Genomic DNA, 17,713 nt, shown 5'->3' with positions numbered 1-17,713 from the left:
CTCTAAGTTCCAGGTCAGCCAATGCTACACATTGAGACCCTGTCTAATAAAAGAAACAAACAACAAAAGAAAAACAGGAAGAGGGAGAGAGAGAATAGAAACAAACCAATGACATCTACTATTGAAAAAATATAAATTACTTTCCAAGTGTATTTTCTCCTGAAGGAAATGAGTACCTCTTCATAAAATAAATAATGAAGCATTATTTCAGCTTGCATAAAAATATTTTTGAAAGACGTTTCCTTTTATTAGCACATTCAACTGAACAAAATAAGTTTCATTATATTTTTATACATATTTAATGTATTTTTCTCATATTCACCTCTCTCTAAAGCCTCCCCCACCAAAGTCAACTTTTTATAGCTCAGGCTGGTCTTGAACTCAGTGATCCTTCTTCCTCAGCCTCCTTGGGATTATAGGTATGCACCCACCATGTCCAGCTCAAAACATAATAGTAAAAAATGTGGACCCTTGTACCCTGCTGACAGTACACTTGAGATGTAGCTCTGTTGTAAATGACTGAAGATGTGCTTCTCTGTGACCCTAAATCCTTTCTTAGTATATCTCCCAGAGAAACTCTTGGTTACTAGGATGGATACAGAAATATTCAACAACCTAGATGCCCAGCACAGGAAGAATAGATAAATTCTAGCATATTCACATGGCAAACAGTTTTACTAGCTTCCTACTGGTACCGTAATGCAACTAAAAATGACCCAAGTTTATCTTACAGTTCTAGATGTCAGAAATCTAGACTTCCACTGTGGAAGCAAGGCTATGTCCCCTCTGGAGGGTCTACGGGAAAATTCTTTTCCTTTCCAGCTTCCAAAAGAAGCCTGAACTCTTTGGCTTATGATTTCATTCCATTTTCAAAGACTGAACTGTAGCACCTTCATAACTCAATCGCTTGTGTTGTCAAACTAACTCTTTCTCCACACACTCTGAAAAAATTATGTATACATTTTCCATTCATGAGGACCCGGTGACTACCCTGGACTCACCTGGATAGTCAAAGGCTTTAAAGGGTTAAATTTAATCACATCTGCAAAATACCTTCTGTCACCTAAGTTACCTTATAGGATTCATAGATCAGAACGTGAGTATGGGGGGGGAGGGTACATTATTTTATTTGCCACAAAGACTAAGCTAAAATACAAATGAAAAAACAGTACTCTATTGAACAATATGAGTAAGTTTCTAATGCTTGAAAACAAGGCAAAAGAATTCACATGAGTCCCTTAATATAAAATCCAATAAGAAACAAACCTAACCTACGTTAAAGAAGATGCAAATAAATATAGGTAGGAAATTTAAAAAGAACGGCAAAGAAATGATTATCACAAAAACTGAACACTTTGGAGTAAAGACGCATGAGTCCAGGATCAGGTTTCTGATCCTATTCTTAAATACTTAGGTTTGAAATTATTTTAAAGCTATATATATTGCTGGCTGGTGGTGGCGCATGCCTTTAATCCCAGCGCTTGGGAGGAAGAAGCAGGCAGATCTCTGAATTTAAGGTCAGCGTGGTCTGAGTTCAAGATCAACCTGGTCTACATAGTGAGTTCCAGGTCAGCCAACAGTATACAGAGAAATCCTATCTCCAAAACAAAGCCATAAATAAATAAATAAATGAATAAATGAATGAAAAAGAAAACTTAGACAGACCAGTAATAATTCAGGTAAGCCCAGTTAGTTTGCCAGTTCACAGCATAATTAGCTGTTAAGTGATTATTTTAGTGTCTAAAATTTGGGATAGTTGGTTTTAGGGAAGTGTCCTGGTTATTTTGTCAACTTGAAACAAATTAGAATTATCTGGAAAGAGGAAGAACCGTTACTGAAAAAATGTCTCCATCTAACTGCTCGTAAGCAAGTCTGTGGACCATTTTCTTAATGACTGCTGGGAAGGCCCAACTCACTCTGGGTGGCACCACCTCTGAGCAGATGGTCCAGGTTGTTTCAGACAGTAGCAGGCTGAGCAAGCCATGGAGAACAAGCCAGTAAGCAGTGTTCCTCCACGGCTTCACCTCAGTTCCTGCCTCGAGTTCCTGTATTAATGTCCTTCAATGATGGACTGTGATGTGGAAATGTAAGCCAAATAAATCCATCCTCCTTAAGGTCAAGATGCTTTATCACAGCAATAGACACCAAAGACAGGAGGTAAGTAAACACACAGAAGAGCAAGCAAACAAGCATAACATAAAAGTGCATGGAAAATAATTAAATTTGCCAAATTAAAAAAAGTTCTTATTGGAGGAACAAATACACAAACAGGCCTGAAAGGTAAACTGAATTCAGTAAAAACTAAGCCAAGAGGTTGGAGATGTAGGTCAGCGGTAGAGGGCTTGCTATGTCTGATACTACAAAAGGTGATGAAAATTATTTTGCGGCTGGGTATGGTGGTTCATATCTTAATCACAGCAAAGCAATCCTAAAACAAAAGAAATATACCAGAGGTTAAAGTGCTTGATCTCAGCCTGTCCTGGAGCCACGATCACAAAGACGACATGCACTAAACAGAAAATAGAACAGAACCAGACATATACTCACACAGTTACAAGCAACTAACTTTGACAAGGTATAAAAATATAAACTTTATTTTTTAAAAGGTAAAAAAAAAAATGCCTTTATAAAAAATAAACACTGAGCTAAGCACAGTGGCGCATACTTGCAATCCCAGTACTCAAGGAAGCAGAGGCAGGCAGACTGCTGTGAGTTCAAGGCCAGCTTTGTCTACAAAGCAAATCCAGCACAACCAAGACTACACAAACAACAAACAAGCAAAGCCCCAAACAAACCCACACTACAAAAAAAAAAAAAAGGCCACTTGTTCAATAAATGGCAAAACTGTATAACCACCTACAGAAGAATGGAGTGAGACCTCTCTCTTTCTCTCTCCCTGCACAAAAATTAATTCAAAGTGGATCAGAGACCTTAATTAAAAACCTGAAATGCTGACACTCTAAGACAGAGGTATAAGCAAGAACTTTCTGACCAGAAGAACAATGGCACCAAAAATAACCACAGAATTGACAAAAAGGATTGTGTGAAATCTACACAGAAAAAGAAAATCATCAACAAAATGAACAAACAACCTATGGGATGGGAGGAAATCTTTCCCAGTTCTACTTCAGACAAAGAATTACTATCTGGTCTAAGTAAAGAACTGCAAAAAATAAATAAATAAACAAACAGTGCTGAAGAGATAGCTCAGAGGTTAAGAGGAGTGGCTGCTCTTTCAGAGGTCCTGAGTTCAGTTCCCAACAACCACATGGTGGCTCCCAACCATCTATATGATGTCCTCTTGTGGCATGCCGGCACACACGCAGGAAGAACACTATGCTAAATAAATAAATCTTTAAAACAAACAAACAACAAAACCCATCTCCTCAGCAATTGCAAGTGCTTGCTGCTCTTCCAGACAATCAGTTTGAATGCCAGCACCTACATCTAGTAGCTCACATCTGCCTATAACAGATACACCTTCTTCTGGCTTCAACAGGTACCCCCACACAACATGAAGGTATTTACACACACACAACACACACACAAAAAAACTTTTTAAAAAACTGACAAAAGCCAGGTACGGTGGCACATGCCTTTAGTCCCAGGACTTGGGAGGCAGAGGCAGGCAGATAAATTTCTGTGAGTCTGAAGCCAGTCTGGTTTACATAGGGAATTCCAGAATGGCCTGTCTCAAACCTCACAAATAAATAAATAAATCAACCAAAAAAGAAAAACACCCAATAATAAGATAGTTTTCGCCTTAAAGATGGAACTGGTTTCCGCCTTCCACCTTCCCGATGGTGAGTGCTCTCTGTCACAAACAACTCCACATTTGGCTAAGGCTGAGGATCTGGCTTGCTTCCATGTATGTGGACCTATCTGCATTGCCCACGTGGCACGCTGGGGTTGGCTACCCAGAGGCTATTTAAGCTGTGGGCTGGCTTTCCCCAGGGTCAGATGATTGTTCAAGGTTCCTGAATAAACTGCATTGAAAAAAAAAAAGATAGTTTTCACAAGAAGACATACAAACGGCTTAAAGCGTTCAACATCCGTAGCCATCAGAGAAGGCAAATTAAAGTGCTCTGAGATTCTCTTGCACCCCAGTAAGAATACTATCAAGAAAACAAATGACAAGTGTTGGAGAGTGTGGAAGGAAAGGGCAACCCTTACTCACTGCGGGGAGGCCGTGAATGTAAACCGATTCAGCCACTATGGAAATCAGCGTGGAGGTTTGCAAAAACCTAAAAATAGAACTCCATATGACCCATCTGAATCACTTCAGGGCATATATTATTCCTCCTTGCACATCCAGGTTTACTGCTGCTCTAGTTACAATGGCAAGGAAATGGAATCAGCCTAGATACACAACAGATGACTAATAAAAACATGGCATATACACTACAATGTAATTTTACTCATCCATAAAGAAAAATCAATGATTAAATTTGTAAGAAAATAGGAGGATCTGGAAAATAGTACATTGAGGTCATCTGTCAAAAAGACAAATAACACACGTTCTCTCTCCTATGTGGACCCTGACCTTCAATGTTTATATGTAGGTTTAAGAAGGACTGCGTTTAAGGACAGGCCAGGAAAACAGGAGAGCGCCCATGAAAAATGAAAAATGGAAGCTTTAAGGCAGAGGGTGGGAAAGAATGTGAGAGGAAGGTATAAGGAGAATAATGGGTGTGGGAGGGTAAAAATGAAAATAGGGAGGCAGGGAGATGGAGAGTAAGCACATATAGGTGTGGGCAAATCAGCCAAAAGTAAGTATATATGAAAACTCCATTTTAACAAAAGTTTCAATTTAAAGACTAATCAAAACAATAAAAATTAAATAGGGCAAGATGATTTGTGTCTATAACTTAGCACAGTACTTAAGAGTCTAAAGTAGGAGGATTACCATGAGTTCAAGGTGAGTCTGAGCTACACAGATGAGATCTTATCACAAAAAGTTCCCTCCCCCATCAAAGGAAAATGGGCTAATTGCATGGACTTTACTGTTTTGAGAGGGCTAGGTAGGGGCACCCATCTGTGAATGACTTCAGAGCAAGGGTTCCAGTAAGAGACTATTATGTAGAAAGGCTGATTAACGTCTATGCACTGGACAATTCACTAAGTAGATAGCATAGTTTTGTGTGATTTAATATATATATAAGACTCTACTCCTTAACAAAAACATAAGAAAATTATTTTTACCTACGATTTTAATGTCAATGAATACAATGTTAAAATGATTCATTAGGAAAAGTCTTTGATGCATTTAAAGATGAGAGAATATACTTGAAGCTATATTTGGGCATAGACATAATACATGTATTTCTAGTGAGAGTGTAAGTGGGTTATTCACGATGCCTCTTTCTTTGAGATTTAAATACACCCACCTTAGCACTTCAAATCCTGGCCACAACAAAGTAAAAGGAACCAGACTTACCTTACTAACCAACTAAAAAAGCAGACAAAATATATAAAACAGTGGGTTTCAGAAATCCTACAACAGGCAGCATTGCAGAGATCCATGAGAAGGGCAGGTAAGTGAGGTGCTCTCCCACTGCCAGATCATGCCCCAGAGCGCGTTCCAGAGTGAGGCACCGGGATGGGAAGCACAACAGAGTCCAGAGGTCTCCCTGACTGCGGAGCTGAGTTATGCAAAGGTCAAGTACGCTAAGGTGTGCTGGGCAGAGCTGCATACAGCAAGCTCTGAAGATCTACAGAGGACCCTCCATGAAGCTTTGGCTGAGTACTCACCAGTAAATGTGATAATGTGAGTTATAAGGCCAAAACCCACTGGAAAGTGGCACGTGAACATCTCCGCTCTCACACAAGGCTATGAAATAAGGGCCTTGGATGCATGAAAATATTTTCAAATAACTTAACTGTATCCCAAAATAAAATTCCAAACTATTTAAAGAAAATTTTGAAAAAGAAATAGAAGAAAACAGAACATAAGAACATAAAATCACAATATCTGGTACCCACTGGAAAACTGCCAGGAATATAAACAAAGAGAAATACCAACCAGACTGAACAAGTACACATAAAATTGGTGGATAAGGGTTTTAAATAGCTATCATAAATACATTCAGTGTTTTACAAAATAGAGAAAATCATAGGCATAAGAGAAAAGTCATGTTAAGTAAAAAAAAAAAAAAAAAAAAAAGTCTATGGATAAAAAGTATGTATCTGGTATAATAAACATATCAGAAAGGCACCATCCACACTCCCAGGCCTAGCTCTGGTCATACAGGTCCTGTACCAAACCAGCCTGAGGCAGACTAGACTCTCACATCAGACACACAATCAAGCAAAATCCACATACCAGGTCACACTGAAACAAACAAACAAAATGAGGCCAAGACAGAATGCCTCCCCTGTAACAGCATCATCTGGTGCTCTGCGCTGACTGTTAGTTACTCTGCTCTCCAAGGTCTGCTCGCTGTCCTTTACGAGCAAACCGGCACATGCTCCAAATGTTGCTGTCTAACCATGCCTCCAAAAGTATCCCTAATTGGCCAAATAAAAAGCCTACACACCCGAACAGGGCAGAAGTGAGAGGTGGAGCTAAGGTTCTCAGGCTTTGAAGGCAGAAGGATCATGGGAGGGAGACAGGTAGAGGAGAGAGAAGGAAAGCAGTCACTGTGGGACAGGTAAAGAACCACATGGGCCAAGAGGAAGAAGTGAGGATCAGCACGGAGAGAAGCGACCCCTATGGAAAACATCTGCACATATTTATGGGGAAACTGGATGGGAAGCAGCCCAAAGAGGAATGATTAGAGCAAATGCATGGACTGTGGGGCTGAGAGGTTAACAGGTAGCTCTGCAGTACTATCTGCCTGGCCATTTAAATACAACATGTATCTGTGTCTTGCCAATAGTAACCACCATAATAACTATAGTCTCTTAATAATAAAGTTAGTAGCCTATTTATTTTCTGCAACATCCCCTCAAACCACTAATACTACAGAAATGTTCTCCAATGAGAATCACCTAGATGAACCCCAGAACACAAATTAAAAAAAAAAAAATCTTAGACTTGAAGATAAGCAGAGGAGCTGACCCACTCATGCATAGAATATGAAAAAAGAAAAAAAAAGAAAAGAAAAGAAAAGAAAAGAAAAGAAAAGAAAAGAAAAGAAAAGAAAAGAAAAGAAAAGAAAGGAACATAAGGAACTTTGGGACACCATGAAAAGGCCAAATCTTCAAATTATAGAAAGAGAAAGAGAAAAATCCCTGGTAAATGGCATAGACCAGACCATCAATGGACTCATAGAAGGAAACTTGTCCAAATTAAGAAAAGACATGCCCATACAAACACAAAAAGCACACAGACCATCAGACAGGACCAGAAAATAAACTTCCCATAGCACGTTATAGTTAAAACACTAACTATGCAGAACAAAGAGAAGGTACTGAAATCTGCAAGAGAAAGCCACAAGGCATATATAAAGGAAAACCCATCAGAATAACAGCTGATTTCTCAATGGAAACTTTAAGAGCCAAAAGATTCTAGAGCAATGTACTTATAGTTCTATAAAACAATGGATGCTAACCTAAATTAATGTACACAGCAAAACTATCTGCTATTGTTAAGAAAAACTTTTCATGGTATCAACAGGCTACAAAAATTCATGTTCACCAAACCAGCCCTACAGAGAATACTAGAAGCAATACATTAGACTGAAGAGAAAAGCAAACACAGCCAAGAGTAGAAAGAAAACAAATGAAGCTATAGTCAGTGAAACACAAAATAGGACTAAGATCTCAAAAAACAGAGGACCACAAAAAACAAACAATAACAAACCAACAGCAATCTGCACACAGATTTCATAATTAAATATAAATGAACTCAATTCCCCACCCCACCCCCAACACAACCCACCACTGCCAAAAGACACAGATTCAGTAAAATAAAAGAAACAAAACCCATCTATCTGTAGTCTACAAGAAACTCATACCACCTTGAAAGATATGTTCCACCTTAAAGAGAAAAAAAATGGAAAAGCATATTCCAAGCAACTAGGAGCAGGAAACAAGCAGGTATGGCCATCCTAATAACCAATAAAATAGATGTCAAACTAAGACTAATCAGAAGAAATAAAGGACACTTCATTCTAATCAAGAAAACAATTAAGCCAAGACATTACATCCCAAACATATGTGCACCAAACTCTGCCTCACCCAATTCCATTAAAAGCATCCTGCTTGACTTAAAAGACGCACACTGACTCCAACCCGACAGTAAGAGATGATCGCAACACCTCACTTTCTCCACAACACAAGTCATCTGGGCAAAAACTAACCAGAAAAGCATCAGAATTCCAAGATATCACACATCAAGTAGACCTAACGGATATTTACAGTATATTCCACCCCAAACCCAAAGAACAGAGATTCTATTCGGCGGACCAGGGAAGAATCTCTATAAAACAGACCACAGAGTGACACACAAACAAATCTTAACTCAGAAAACAAAAATGAGTCCATGTATCCTATGTGACCATAATACAGTAAAGCTCAAATCATAGGAAACATATCTCTACTAATTACACAAACCCATATAGATTAAACAATGCATTACTGAATGGTAAATGATTCAAAGAAAAAAAATCAAATTTCTGGAATTAACTGAAAATGAAAAAACAACAACAAAAAACCCTCAGGAACACACTAAAAACCATTCTAAGAATGAAATTTATAGCTCTGCGGCTAAGAGCACTGGCTGTTCTTCCAAAGGCTCTGGGTTCAATTCCCAGCACCCAAATGGCAGCTCACAACTAGCTTTAACTCCTGTTTCAGGGGATCTGACACCCTTACCCAGACACACATACAGAGAAGAAAAATCAGGCAGAATACAAGTAAACGACTTAATATTGCAACTCAACAACTTGCACAAATGAGAACAAATCAAACCCAATTTCAGTAGATGGCAAGAAATAATATATTAGAGCCATAACTAATGGAATAGAAACAAAGAAAACAATATCAAGAATCAACAAACCTAAGAGTTAATGTACTATAGTTGGTTTAAATGTCAAGTTGCCAGGAATTAGGAAGACCTGTGTACAGGAGTCTCGCCCAAAGATTAGTAAAGCTTGAAGAGATAGGAAAGGGACTTATCTGAAAGGAAATGTCTTTGGGAGGGGGTTGAAAAACAGAAGGAAAAAAAAAAAAAGAAATCAAATGCACAAGCCTCAGGGTGCTATGGGATAAAATTTTTTCAAGACATTTCTCTGTGCAGCCCTAGCTATCCTGGACTCACTTGGTAGACCAGGCTGGCCTCAAACTCACAGAGATCCACCTGCCTCTGCCTCCCTGAGTGCTGGGATTACAGGTGTGCCCCACCATGCCCAAGTAGTAGCAGACTATTTCATGTGTGTTTGTGTGTGGTCAGGCGCACATGTGTGTGTGCTCATGCATGTGGAAGCCAGAGGACAACCTTGTGTCTCATCAGCTGCTATCCACAAAGAAGGTAAGAAGCCTGGGACCAAAGTCCCCAGGATTCAGTGTCTTGTTATTCCAACGTATTGCTCTCTTAAAGAAACAACACACCAAGAAAAATGAGGCTTGAAGAATATGCTAAACCTTTGGCCAACAGACTAAAAGAAGCCAGAGAAATACACCAAAAACAGATTGCCAGGAGAGGTAGGCTGTCCTCACTGAGGGACTGTGAACCCAGTCAATAATTAAAGCATTAAGAATAACCAATATAAATAAATAACCAGGCCTTGAAAAAAGCTGCAGAGCAGATCTCATCCACTGAAGACTGAGTCTGTGGAAGTTTTAATTTGTTCTAAAGACCCTGCTTTGAGATGATAGCGTTGGAGTGCCTTGCTGCAGGGTTAGTTCAACAAGTGCGTCTTTGCATTCGGCCATACAAGCCACTCAAGAGACCACTGCATCCATGGTCCATGCAGACATAACCATCCCTGGAACTGGCAACAGACCTTGGTAAGGTCCATATGATGCAAATTCTATAGGCACACAGAATAAAAGGGTGGTAGAGTGCTGGAGGCTTCCACAACAATTAAAACAAAGTCAGTATCCCTGCAGACAGCTCTGTGTAAAGGCACGAGAGCAATGTGTAAAACATGAGAATGAAGCCTCCTGGGAAGTTGGATGTGTCAGGAACTTGGAATATGCAAAAGAGAAAGACACAGGCTGCTGCCAAGTAAAGATCAGCCAAAGGAAAGAAGCTACAAATGGCCTTAGAAGAGATGCTGATCTGGAGAACATATCACATTATTATTGCAGACATGGAACTATGTCATTTGCTTCCCATGTTGGGTTTCTGTCTTGTTTTGGTCCTACCCCACCTTGCTATTTTTTTGTTTCTTCCTTTGAGAATGAAAATGTTTACTCTGTTTCATGAAACTTTCTAAGTATATAATTTTCCTTTTGATTTTACAAGGACTCACAGCTGAATTTGCTTCAATCTCAGATATCTTGAACTTGGATTTTGAACAATGTTAGAACTGTAAAGACTATGGGAACTCTGGAGGTGGACTGTATAATGGTACTGTCAGGTGGACATGAGCCTTCGGAAGGCCAGGGATGGAATGTCAAGGTGTTTTACACCCCCCTCTCGTGTGTGTGTGTGTTTGTAGCATGCTAGCAAAGGTTTGAAATGGGGTCTGTCTTTTACTGTTCAACCCAAACATGCCATCTGAGAGCTTCCCAAGATTCTCATCTCCACCTACCATCTAAGCATAATTACAGATGTGTGCTTTCACATCTGGCTTCACATGGGTTCTGGGATGTGAATTCTGGTTCTCACACTTGTATGACAAGCACTTTTACCTGAGCCCTCTTCCCAGTGCAAATGTTATGGTTTAAAGAGATGTATGTGGGTGTCAAGTTAACAGGAGGTGGACTTGTGAGACTTAATCCTGATTGCCAATTTGGCTGAACAGAGCAGGCTTGGGAGATTTGTAAAGTACACCTCTGGGTATCTCTGAGAGCATGAGGCACTAACATAGGCTTTTTCTGTGCTTCCTTGATAACATGAAGTGAGCCCTCCCTGCCACAGTGGGTAAAACCTCAAAACTGTGAAGCAAAATGTTTCCTTTTTTGTTTTTCTCCTATTTGTTACAGACACACAATGTCTGAATAACACATAAGGGTCATATGCTTATTGTTTTTTATTATCTTTCTATTTTTTTAATTTCTCTTCCTTTTTAAAATTTATTGCTCCTTATATACACTGGTGTTTTGCCTGCTTCACACATATATGTCTGTGTGAAGGTGTCAGATCTTGGAGTCACAGACAGTGTGAGCTGCCACGCGGGTGCAGGAATTGAACCCCGGTCCTCTGGAAGATCATTCAGTGCTCTTAACTGCTGAGCCACCTCTCCAGCCCCCTTTTTATTTATTTCCAATTTTTTAATTAGAGTGAAAATATTTTCACCGACCTTTGAAACTAATAGAGAACACAGAATGAGTTAGGGTTAATAAAACAGAAATGTCTCTTGAAATTATCTCCAATCACCTGTTACGTGTTCATGTCTATACTTTCTCTTCATGATACTTGAAATGTATATAATCATATGTTTCCACAGGTTTCTGCTTCTACTGTATGATAAACTCAGTGAGGTTTTGTCTACTGCTCAATCTTTAACCCATAGCAGTACAACATGGGAAATGCTTAGTATTTAAAGAATACATGTAAGCGGCCTTTACAATAACTCACTGTTCAAAGACTAAAGGCGATTTCTTTGAATAATTTACTTACATGTATGATTGTTTTGCCGGCATGTATGTCGGTGCACGTGAGAGTCTGGTGCCTTGGAGGTCAGAAGGTGGGCAGAAGCTATGGATGGTTGTAAGCCACCATGTGGCCGCTAAAAACTGAACCTGGGTCCTCTGCAAGAACAGCAAGTGCCCTTCAACACTGAGCCAGCTCTGCAGCTCTCCAGCCCTAAATATGCTGAATTCATTAAATGCCAGGAAAGTCCAACAGAAAGGAAGTCCTCCTCCAGTTTGCCATGTAACTTAATATTCAGATAATTTTTAAATCAATTATCATTATCAGTATAGTGCACACTTTTCTCTCTCCTATTTGTCTTCCTTCATCTCTGCCTTACTAGCTATTAAAAAAAAATTTAATAAAACCATTTTTAGATATTGTATAAGCTGACCAAAATAGAAAAAAAAGAAACTGTATAAACAGCTTCATAACATACTACACAACAGAAAGCTGCAGACAAATATTAACAAAACTACAGTACTGAGATGATCACATGACTTATAAGAGGAAAACAATGCAACTTTACTTTTTAAGGCAATTATTTTGAAGTGGGACAAAGTTTTTTTTTTTTTAATAAAGTGTAAAAACATAAACAAGAGCTAAAGAGATGGGTCAGTGGTTAAGAGCACTTTCTTCTCTTCCATAGCCCTAGAATCAATCATTTCCCAGCACCGCATGGCAGCTTACAGTCATCAGTAACTCCAGTACCAGGGTATTTAGCACCTTCTGCTGGCCTCCATTGGCACCAGGCAGCATTCACGCAGTGCAATTACATATATTCAGGCAAAACAAACACACACATTAAAAAAAGAAAGACAGAAAAAGATTAATGAACTGGGTGTGATGGTGTATGCCTAACAATCCTAGTTACTCTGGTGACAAACATAGGCAGACCACAAGACCCATGCCAGCCTAGTCAATCTAGGGAGATCCTCTTTCAAAATACAATGAAAAGCTGGGTATATGATGGCTCAGTTGGTAGAGTACTTGTCTAGAATTCATGAAGCCCTGGGTTTGAACCCCATCAGAGTGTAAAAATGGTAGTTAATACCTGTAATTCCAACACTTGGGAGGTTGAGGCAGAAAGATTTCAAGAAGAGCCTGGACTACATAGTTAGTCTGCCTTTAAACAACAAAGCAGTATCATCCATAGGTATTACTTGTAAATATGAAGAACTTCCTGCTCACTACCAAAATGAAACGTATATTCCATGATCAGAACTAATTCAATGTGTAACAATGCACTTTGAAAAGCCAGTAGCTTATCACTGCACACATATTCAGGGAAAACACTGATATACACAAAATAAAAATAAATAAACCTAACAGCTCTTAAAGAACCCATGACTGTCAATTTTTTAATGTAACTTTATGTGTAAATTGCTCCCTAAAACTGTCTAAATTATACAAACTTCACTTCTAACATGACATTTAAAGATATATGAAGTTCTACACGAATTGAGTTCAATTTGTTCGGCTTTGCTGAGGTATTAAGATAACCAGTACTTGACAATTAAAATCTGGTCATATATAACACAGAATTCAATGATATATGAACCATAATACAAGATGATGAACAAGGTATATTTTTAAGCCAGCTCCCTACTCATGATTAAATTGTCTCAAGTTGAAATTATAAATAAAATAAATGTAGTTATGCATGAGCCTTAATGTCTTTTATGTGTTCAAAACTGAAAGAGAAAAACCAGTTTGTAACACTCCATTATAAAGTTAAACTACTAGAGAAACTTTCCTTTGTAATCATGCTTCAAGCATCCCCTCTGGTGTCTTCATAAACATTCATCATACAGGAAATATAAGCCTCTGCATTAAAGATTTCTTTCATTATGTTTTAATTTTTAATAGACCACAATCCAAGTCAGAATAGATTCTTCAAAATGTCACATTGTTGTGTCTGTCATCATTACAGTGGTAAGACAAAAAAGCATTCATCCCACTAAACACTTTCAAAATCCTTTCTTTAATCCCTTAAATTCTAGTCCACTTGGCTAAAATAAAAAAAAGATACATCTTTGCAGCCTGTCATGCCAAGTCCACGTTTAATGTCACTGTAACTGTTAACGGCTCAAAACCAAAACTGTAACAAAACACAGCCTGAATCCTCCTTGTATTTGAGTCTGAGTACACACATATGTCCATTCATAATATACTCTCTCACATACTCAATTCTACTAAATAACATCTTCCCATCATATCTAGATTAAAATTAAACTGGCTTCTTTGATGTTAAAAGGACAGCTTCCAAAGCTAGGAGAGAGAAGCCTATCAACTTTAATCCAAGGCAAAGTACAACTCAATGTCATTTTTACCTCTAAGACAGCGCCACAACTGAAACAAAATGAACTTCATTGGAGGATCAAGTATCCTAGCATCCCCATGATTATTTACTTCTGACTCGACAGTACGTATTACGTGGGCTCTTTTGTCCCTCTTTCGGCATCCCAGCGTATCAACAGCATCATCTTTGTCAAAGCAAATCCCTCTGGTCATTACTTAAGTACTACAAAGTCCTGGCCTTCCTTGTTACCGCACAGAGAAGAGATTCGGTAGTCCCGTCCCTCTTCCATTATAGTGGGGAAAGCAACGTAGAAGGAAACGCTCATAATTTTAAAAGAATCCTCTCTGTTCGGTCCCGGTAGCCATAAAGTCATGAGTACGAGTGATATATGGGTCACCCACAGCAGCAGATGAAGCAGCTTCGTGACCCTCCAAGTTCAGGGAAGGCGCCCAAAGCCTCAGGGGAAATGGGGCAGAACCAGAACGGTCTCCGGGATGAGAAGCAACGTGGGTTTGCCATCGGCCCGGGGCTCGGGCAGAGACCCAGGGGTCGCGGGCAGCCTCCCCTCCACGCTTCGGCAGGGCTGGGCAAGGGGGGAGGCGGGCGCAGAGCGGCTACTTGGAGACGCCCTGGGGCTCGGGGGTGTGTCCTACCTGGGCCGCGGCGGACGCAGGATCTCCGGCGGAGGACTGGGGTCCGGCTCAGGGTCCGCGCCGGCAGGGGTCACCGCTCAGCAGGCGGGCCCGCCGCCGCCTGCCCATCCCCCGCCGCCCACTGCGGCGGGACCCGAGCGCGGCTCAGACGGCCCGCGGTCCCCTCGGGGGCCGTCCGCGTCTAAAGGCGGCGGCGGCGGCTGCGGGTGTTGCTGCGGGCTGCCGCGGGCCGCTGCTCTCGTGCCAGCCCCTGCTCCTCCTCCTGCCGCCGCCGCCGCCGCCTCGTCCCCACCGCTCCCATCGCCGCTGCGGCGACTACTGCAGCGCCCGCTCACCCGGCTCGACGTTACTCTCCCCCCGCAAGCCGCACAGCCTAGCCCACCTGCCCTGCCAGCGCGCACCGCCCACCTCTACGCCGCGGGTGCTGATTGGAGAGCACGTTCCCAGCCCGTGGCGTCGGTTGGCTAGTCCCATTGTCTATCAGGAAGGGGGCGGAGAATTGGGCCGGGAGTGTCTCCGCCCCCTTCCTCCCCCCCGCCCACCGGAGAATTGCCGCTATCTTCAGGTTTGCCTGAGAGGGCGAGTTTTACCGGGAAAGAAGCATCACAATGACAGTACGCGTGCGCGCGGCGATTCTGGGACTTGTAGTTCCAGCCTCCGCTGCAACGGCCGGCCTGTCCTGCGGGGAGAGACGTAGGGCGCAGTGCTTGTGAGGACAGATTTGAGTAGGTGTTCCGTGTTGGCGGCCAGAAAGTTGGCCCTTTGGAGGAAGACTGGGAATGCTTTGTCACTGAGGCAGCTGCACCGAGAACCGCGAGGCCGGGTCGCTGGCTCAGACCTGGAGCTGCCAGGATCTGCGGAATGGGCGCTGTCCTCAGAACCTTAGCTGAAGCCGCTGGCTAGGGCCGGGAGACCTGCAGGCGTGAGGAAGAGAGGAAGGAGTTAGGACGATGCCAGCCTGGAGAACAAGATTGCGTTGCCTTTTTGATCAAGACAAGGAACAGCCTTCGTGTGGACTTCGTGTGGGACTCTAAGCTGGAGTTTACAGGAGTGGCTCAGAGACTGTCAAGGGTGGAACATTGAGGCTGTGTGGGAGACATATTTCATGTTGAATGTGCCAAGCTCTGTGGTGAAAAACAAAACAAACAAACAAAAAAAACGAAGAGTAAGTCCCCCTCCTTCTTTACTGGTCCGTTTACATTTAAGAGTTAGCTTTACCAAGACCACCCAACCGATGTCAAAACTTAAACCTCGGGTCTGTTTAAATAGCGCGTGCCCAATGCTCTTTCTCCTTAACAGTTACAGTGACTGCCACAAGTGTGCCATGGATAGAAAGGATGCAGTGAATTGTAAAGCTTCACTTTTACTTTTAGTTATTTTCTTAAGTGACAGAAATGTTCTTGCTGTTGAAATCTGAAAAATGCTTCCCCCCGCGTTATTATAGCATGTGCTACCACACCAGGTAGAATTTAAAAAAAAAAAAAAAGTTAAAATACAGATGGGGTTTTATTGTGGGATCTTCATTATAGCTGTAGACCCAATGCAGCCCAGAATAGCCTGAAACTTTTGCTCTTCCTGCCTCAGCCGTGGACATGCTGGAATTACAGCTTCCAACTGACATCTTGACAATCATCTTGTAAAATAAACCAAGGCAGAATCAGCTAGCAAAGCCACTCCCCAAATTCATCCCCATAAAAAAAAAATAATGTGATACAATAAATGTTTAAGGTTTAATACCCAGCATCAAAAATAAATGTTAACTATTGTGGTTATAGATAACTACTAATTCAGTTAGATTTGGGAAAATACCCAGGCTCACACCTTTAATCCCACCACTCTAGAGGCAGAGGCAGGTGAATCTCTGTGAGTCTGAAGCCAGCCTGGTCTAGAGAGAGAGTTCAGGACAGCCAGGGATACACAGAGAAAACCCATCTTGAAAAAGAAAAAACAAACAAACAAACAAAAAAAGAAAATATTTGAAAAAATAAAGATGAATAGATAAATGACTCAAGTCTGTGGGGTGCCCTGGATATGTAAAGAAACAAAACTAGGAATTATGAAGAATCTTACAAAGTATTCTAGAATAGTAAAATTCACTTTTATACCAGTTTCCATAGAAGACATAATGCACCTTACAATAGTTTTTTCCCCCTTTGTTCTAGCATGAAACACCACACTGAACAATCTTTCCCTTTTTCTGTTCTTCCTAGTGAGCTTGTCTACCCACAGTTAGGTACCACTTTTAATGGCCTTCTGATCTCAGCAGGAAATGACCTAGATGGGTCGTCGGTAGCACGCAGTTACCATCACAGAATGTTTTGTTTGTTGTGCCCTAGCAGGGCAAGCACACTACTCCAGAACCCAGCCCCAACCACCACAGTATGAATCCATGTGTAGATCAAGGAAAAGGGATGCTTGCCATTCTTTCCTCCCTTTTCTTTAAAAAAAAAAAATCTCCTGGGCTAGAGGTGAAGGATGTGTTGAGTTCCACACATATTAACCTGTGATAGTTAATACTGGTTGTCCACTTGACATGTTCTAGCTGGACTCACCGGGGAGACAGCTCCCTGGCTCGTCTCTGAAGGACTGTCTAGATGGTTAGCTGAGATGAAAAGATACACCCTCAATCCAGGCAGCAGTGTAGGGTTCAGAGGAAGCCTGAGCAAAGTTTGGCATGGGCATAACCATGTCAAGGACTCTAGCCTCAGCCTCATGGCAATGGCGGTTCCCCATCCCACCGTCTGAGCGCCAATGCTGGCAGTGTGTGCAGAAAAGCAAGCAAGCAATTCCAACACCGGCATTCGTGTCTCTCTGCTTTCCTGACTGCAAAGGTGACCAGGCACCTCGCGCTCAGTAGCTTCGCCCTCCGGAATGGGCTGGACCTTTGAACTATGAACCAAAACAAACCCTTCCTTAAACTGCTCTTGTCAAGTGTTTTGTCACCACAACAAGAGAATTAACTAATGCAGCACCAGAAAAGTAAAAAATAAATCTCGGGTGGCTAAAAGTGTAGCT

General features: G+C 41.3%; 1 protein-coding gene across 2 annotated transcripts in view; it reads right to left on the bottom strand.

Annotated features, from left to right (window-relative positions):
- The window catches only part of Ttbk2 (tau tubulin kinase 2), a 121,228-nt gene extending 106,149 nt beyond the window's left edge, over nucleotides 1-15,079 (bottom strand). For both annotated transcript variants that reach the window (XM_021639386.2, XM_060372009.1), the window contains exon 1: nucleotides 14,699-15,079. The gene's annotated coding sequence lies outside the window, so the exon portion shown is untranslated. The remainder of the gene's footprint in view (nucleotides 1-14,698) is intronic.
- Between the last annotated feature and the right edge of the window lie 2,634 nt (nucleotides 15,080-17,713).

The sequence above is a fragment of the Meriones unguiculatus genome, chromosome 18 (genome assembly GCF_030254825.1).
Source record: "Meriones unguiculatus strain TT.TT164.6M chromosome 18, Bangor_MerUng_6.1, whole genome shotgun sequence".
Taxonomy (NCBI): domain Eukaryota; kingdom Metazoa; phylum Chordata; class Mammalia; order Rodentia; family Muridae; genus Meriones; species Meriones unguiculatus.
Note: the sequence above shows the minus strand (reverse complement) of the source record. Positions and strands in the feature narration are given on the sequence as shown.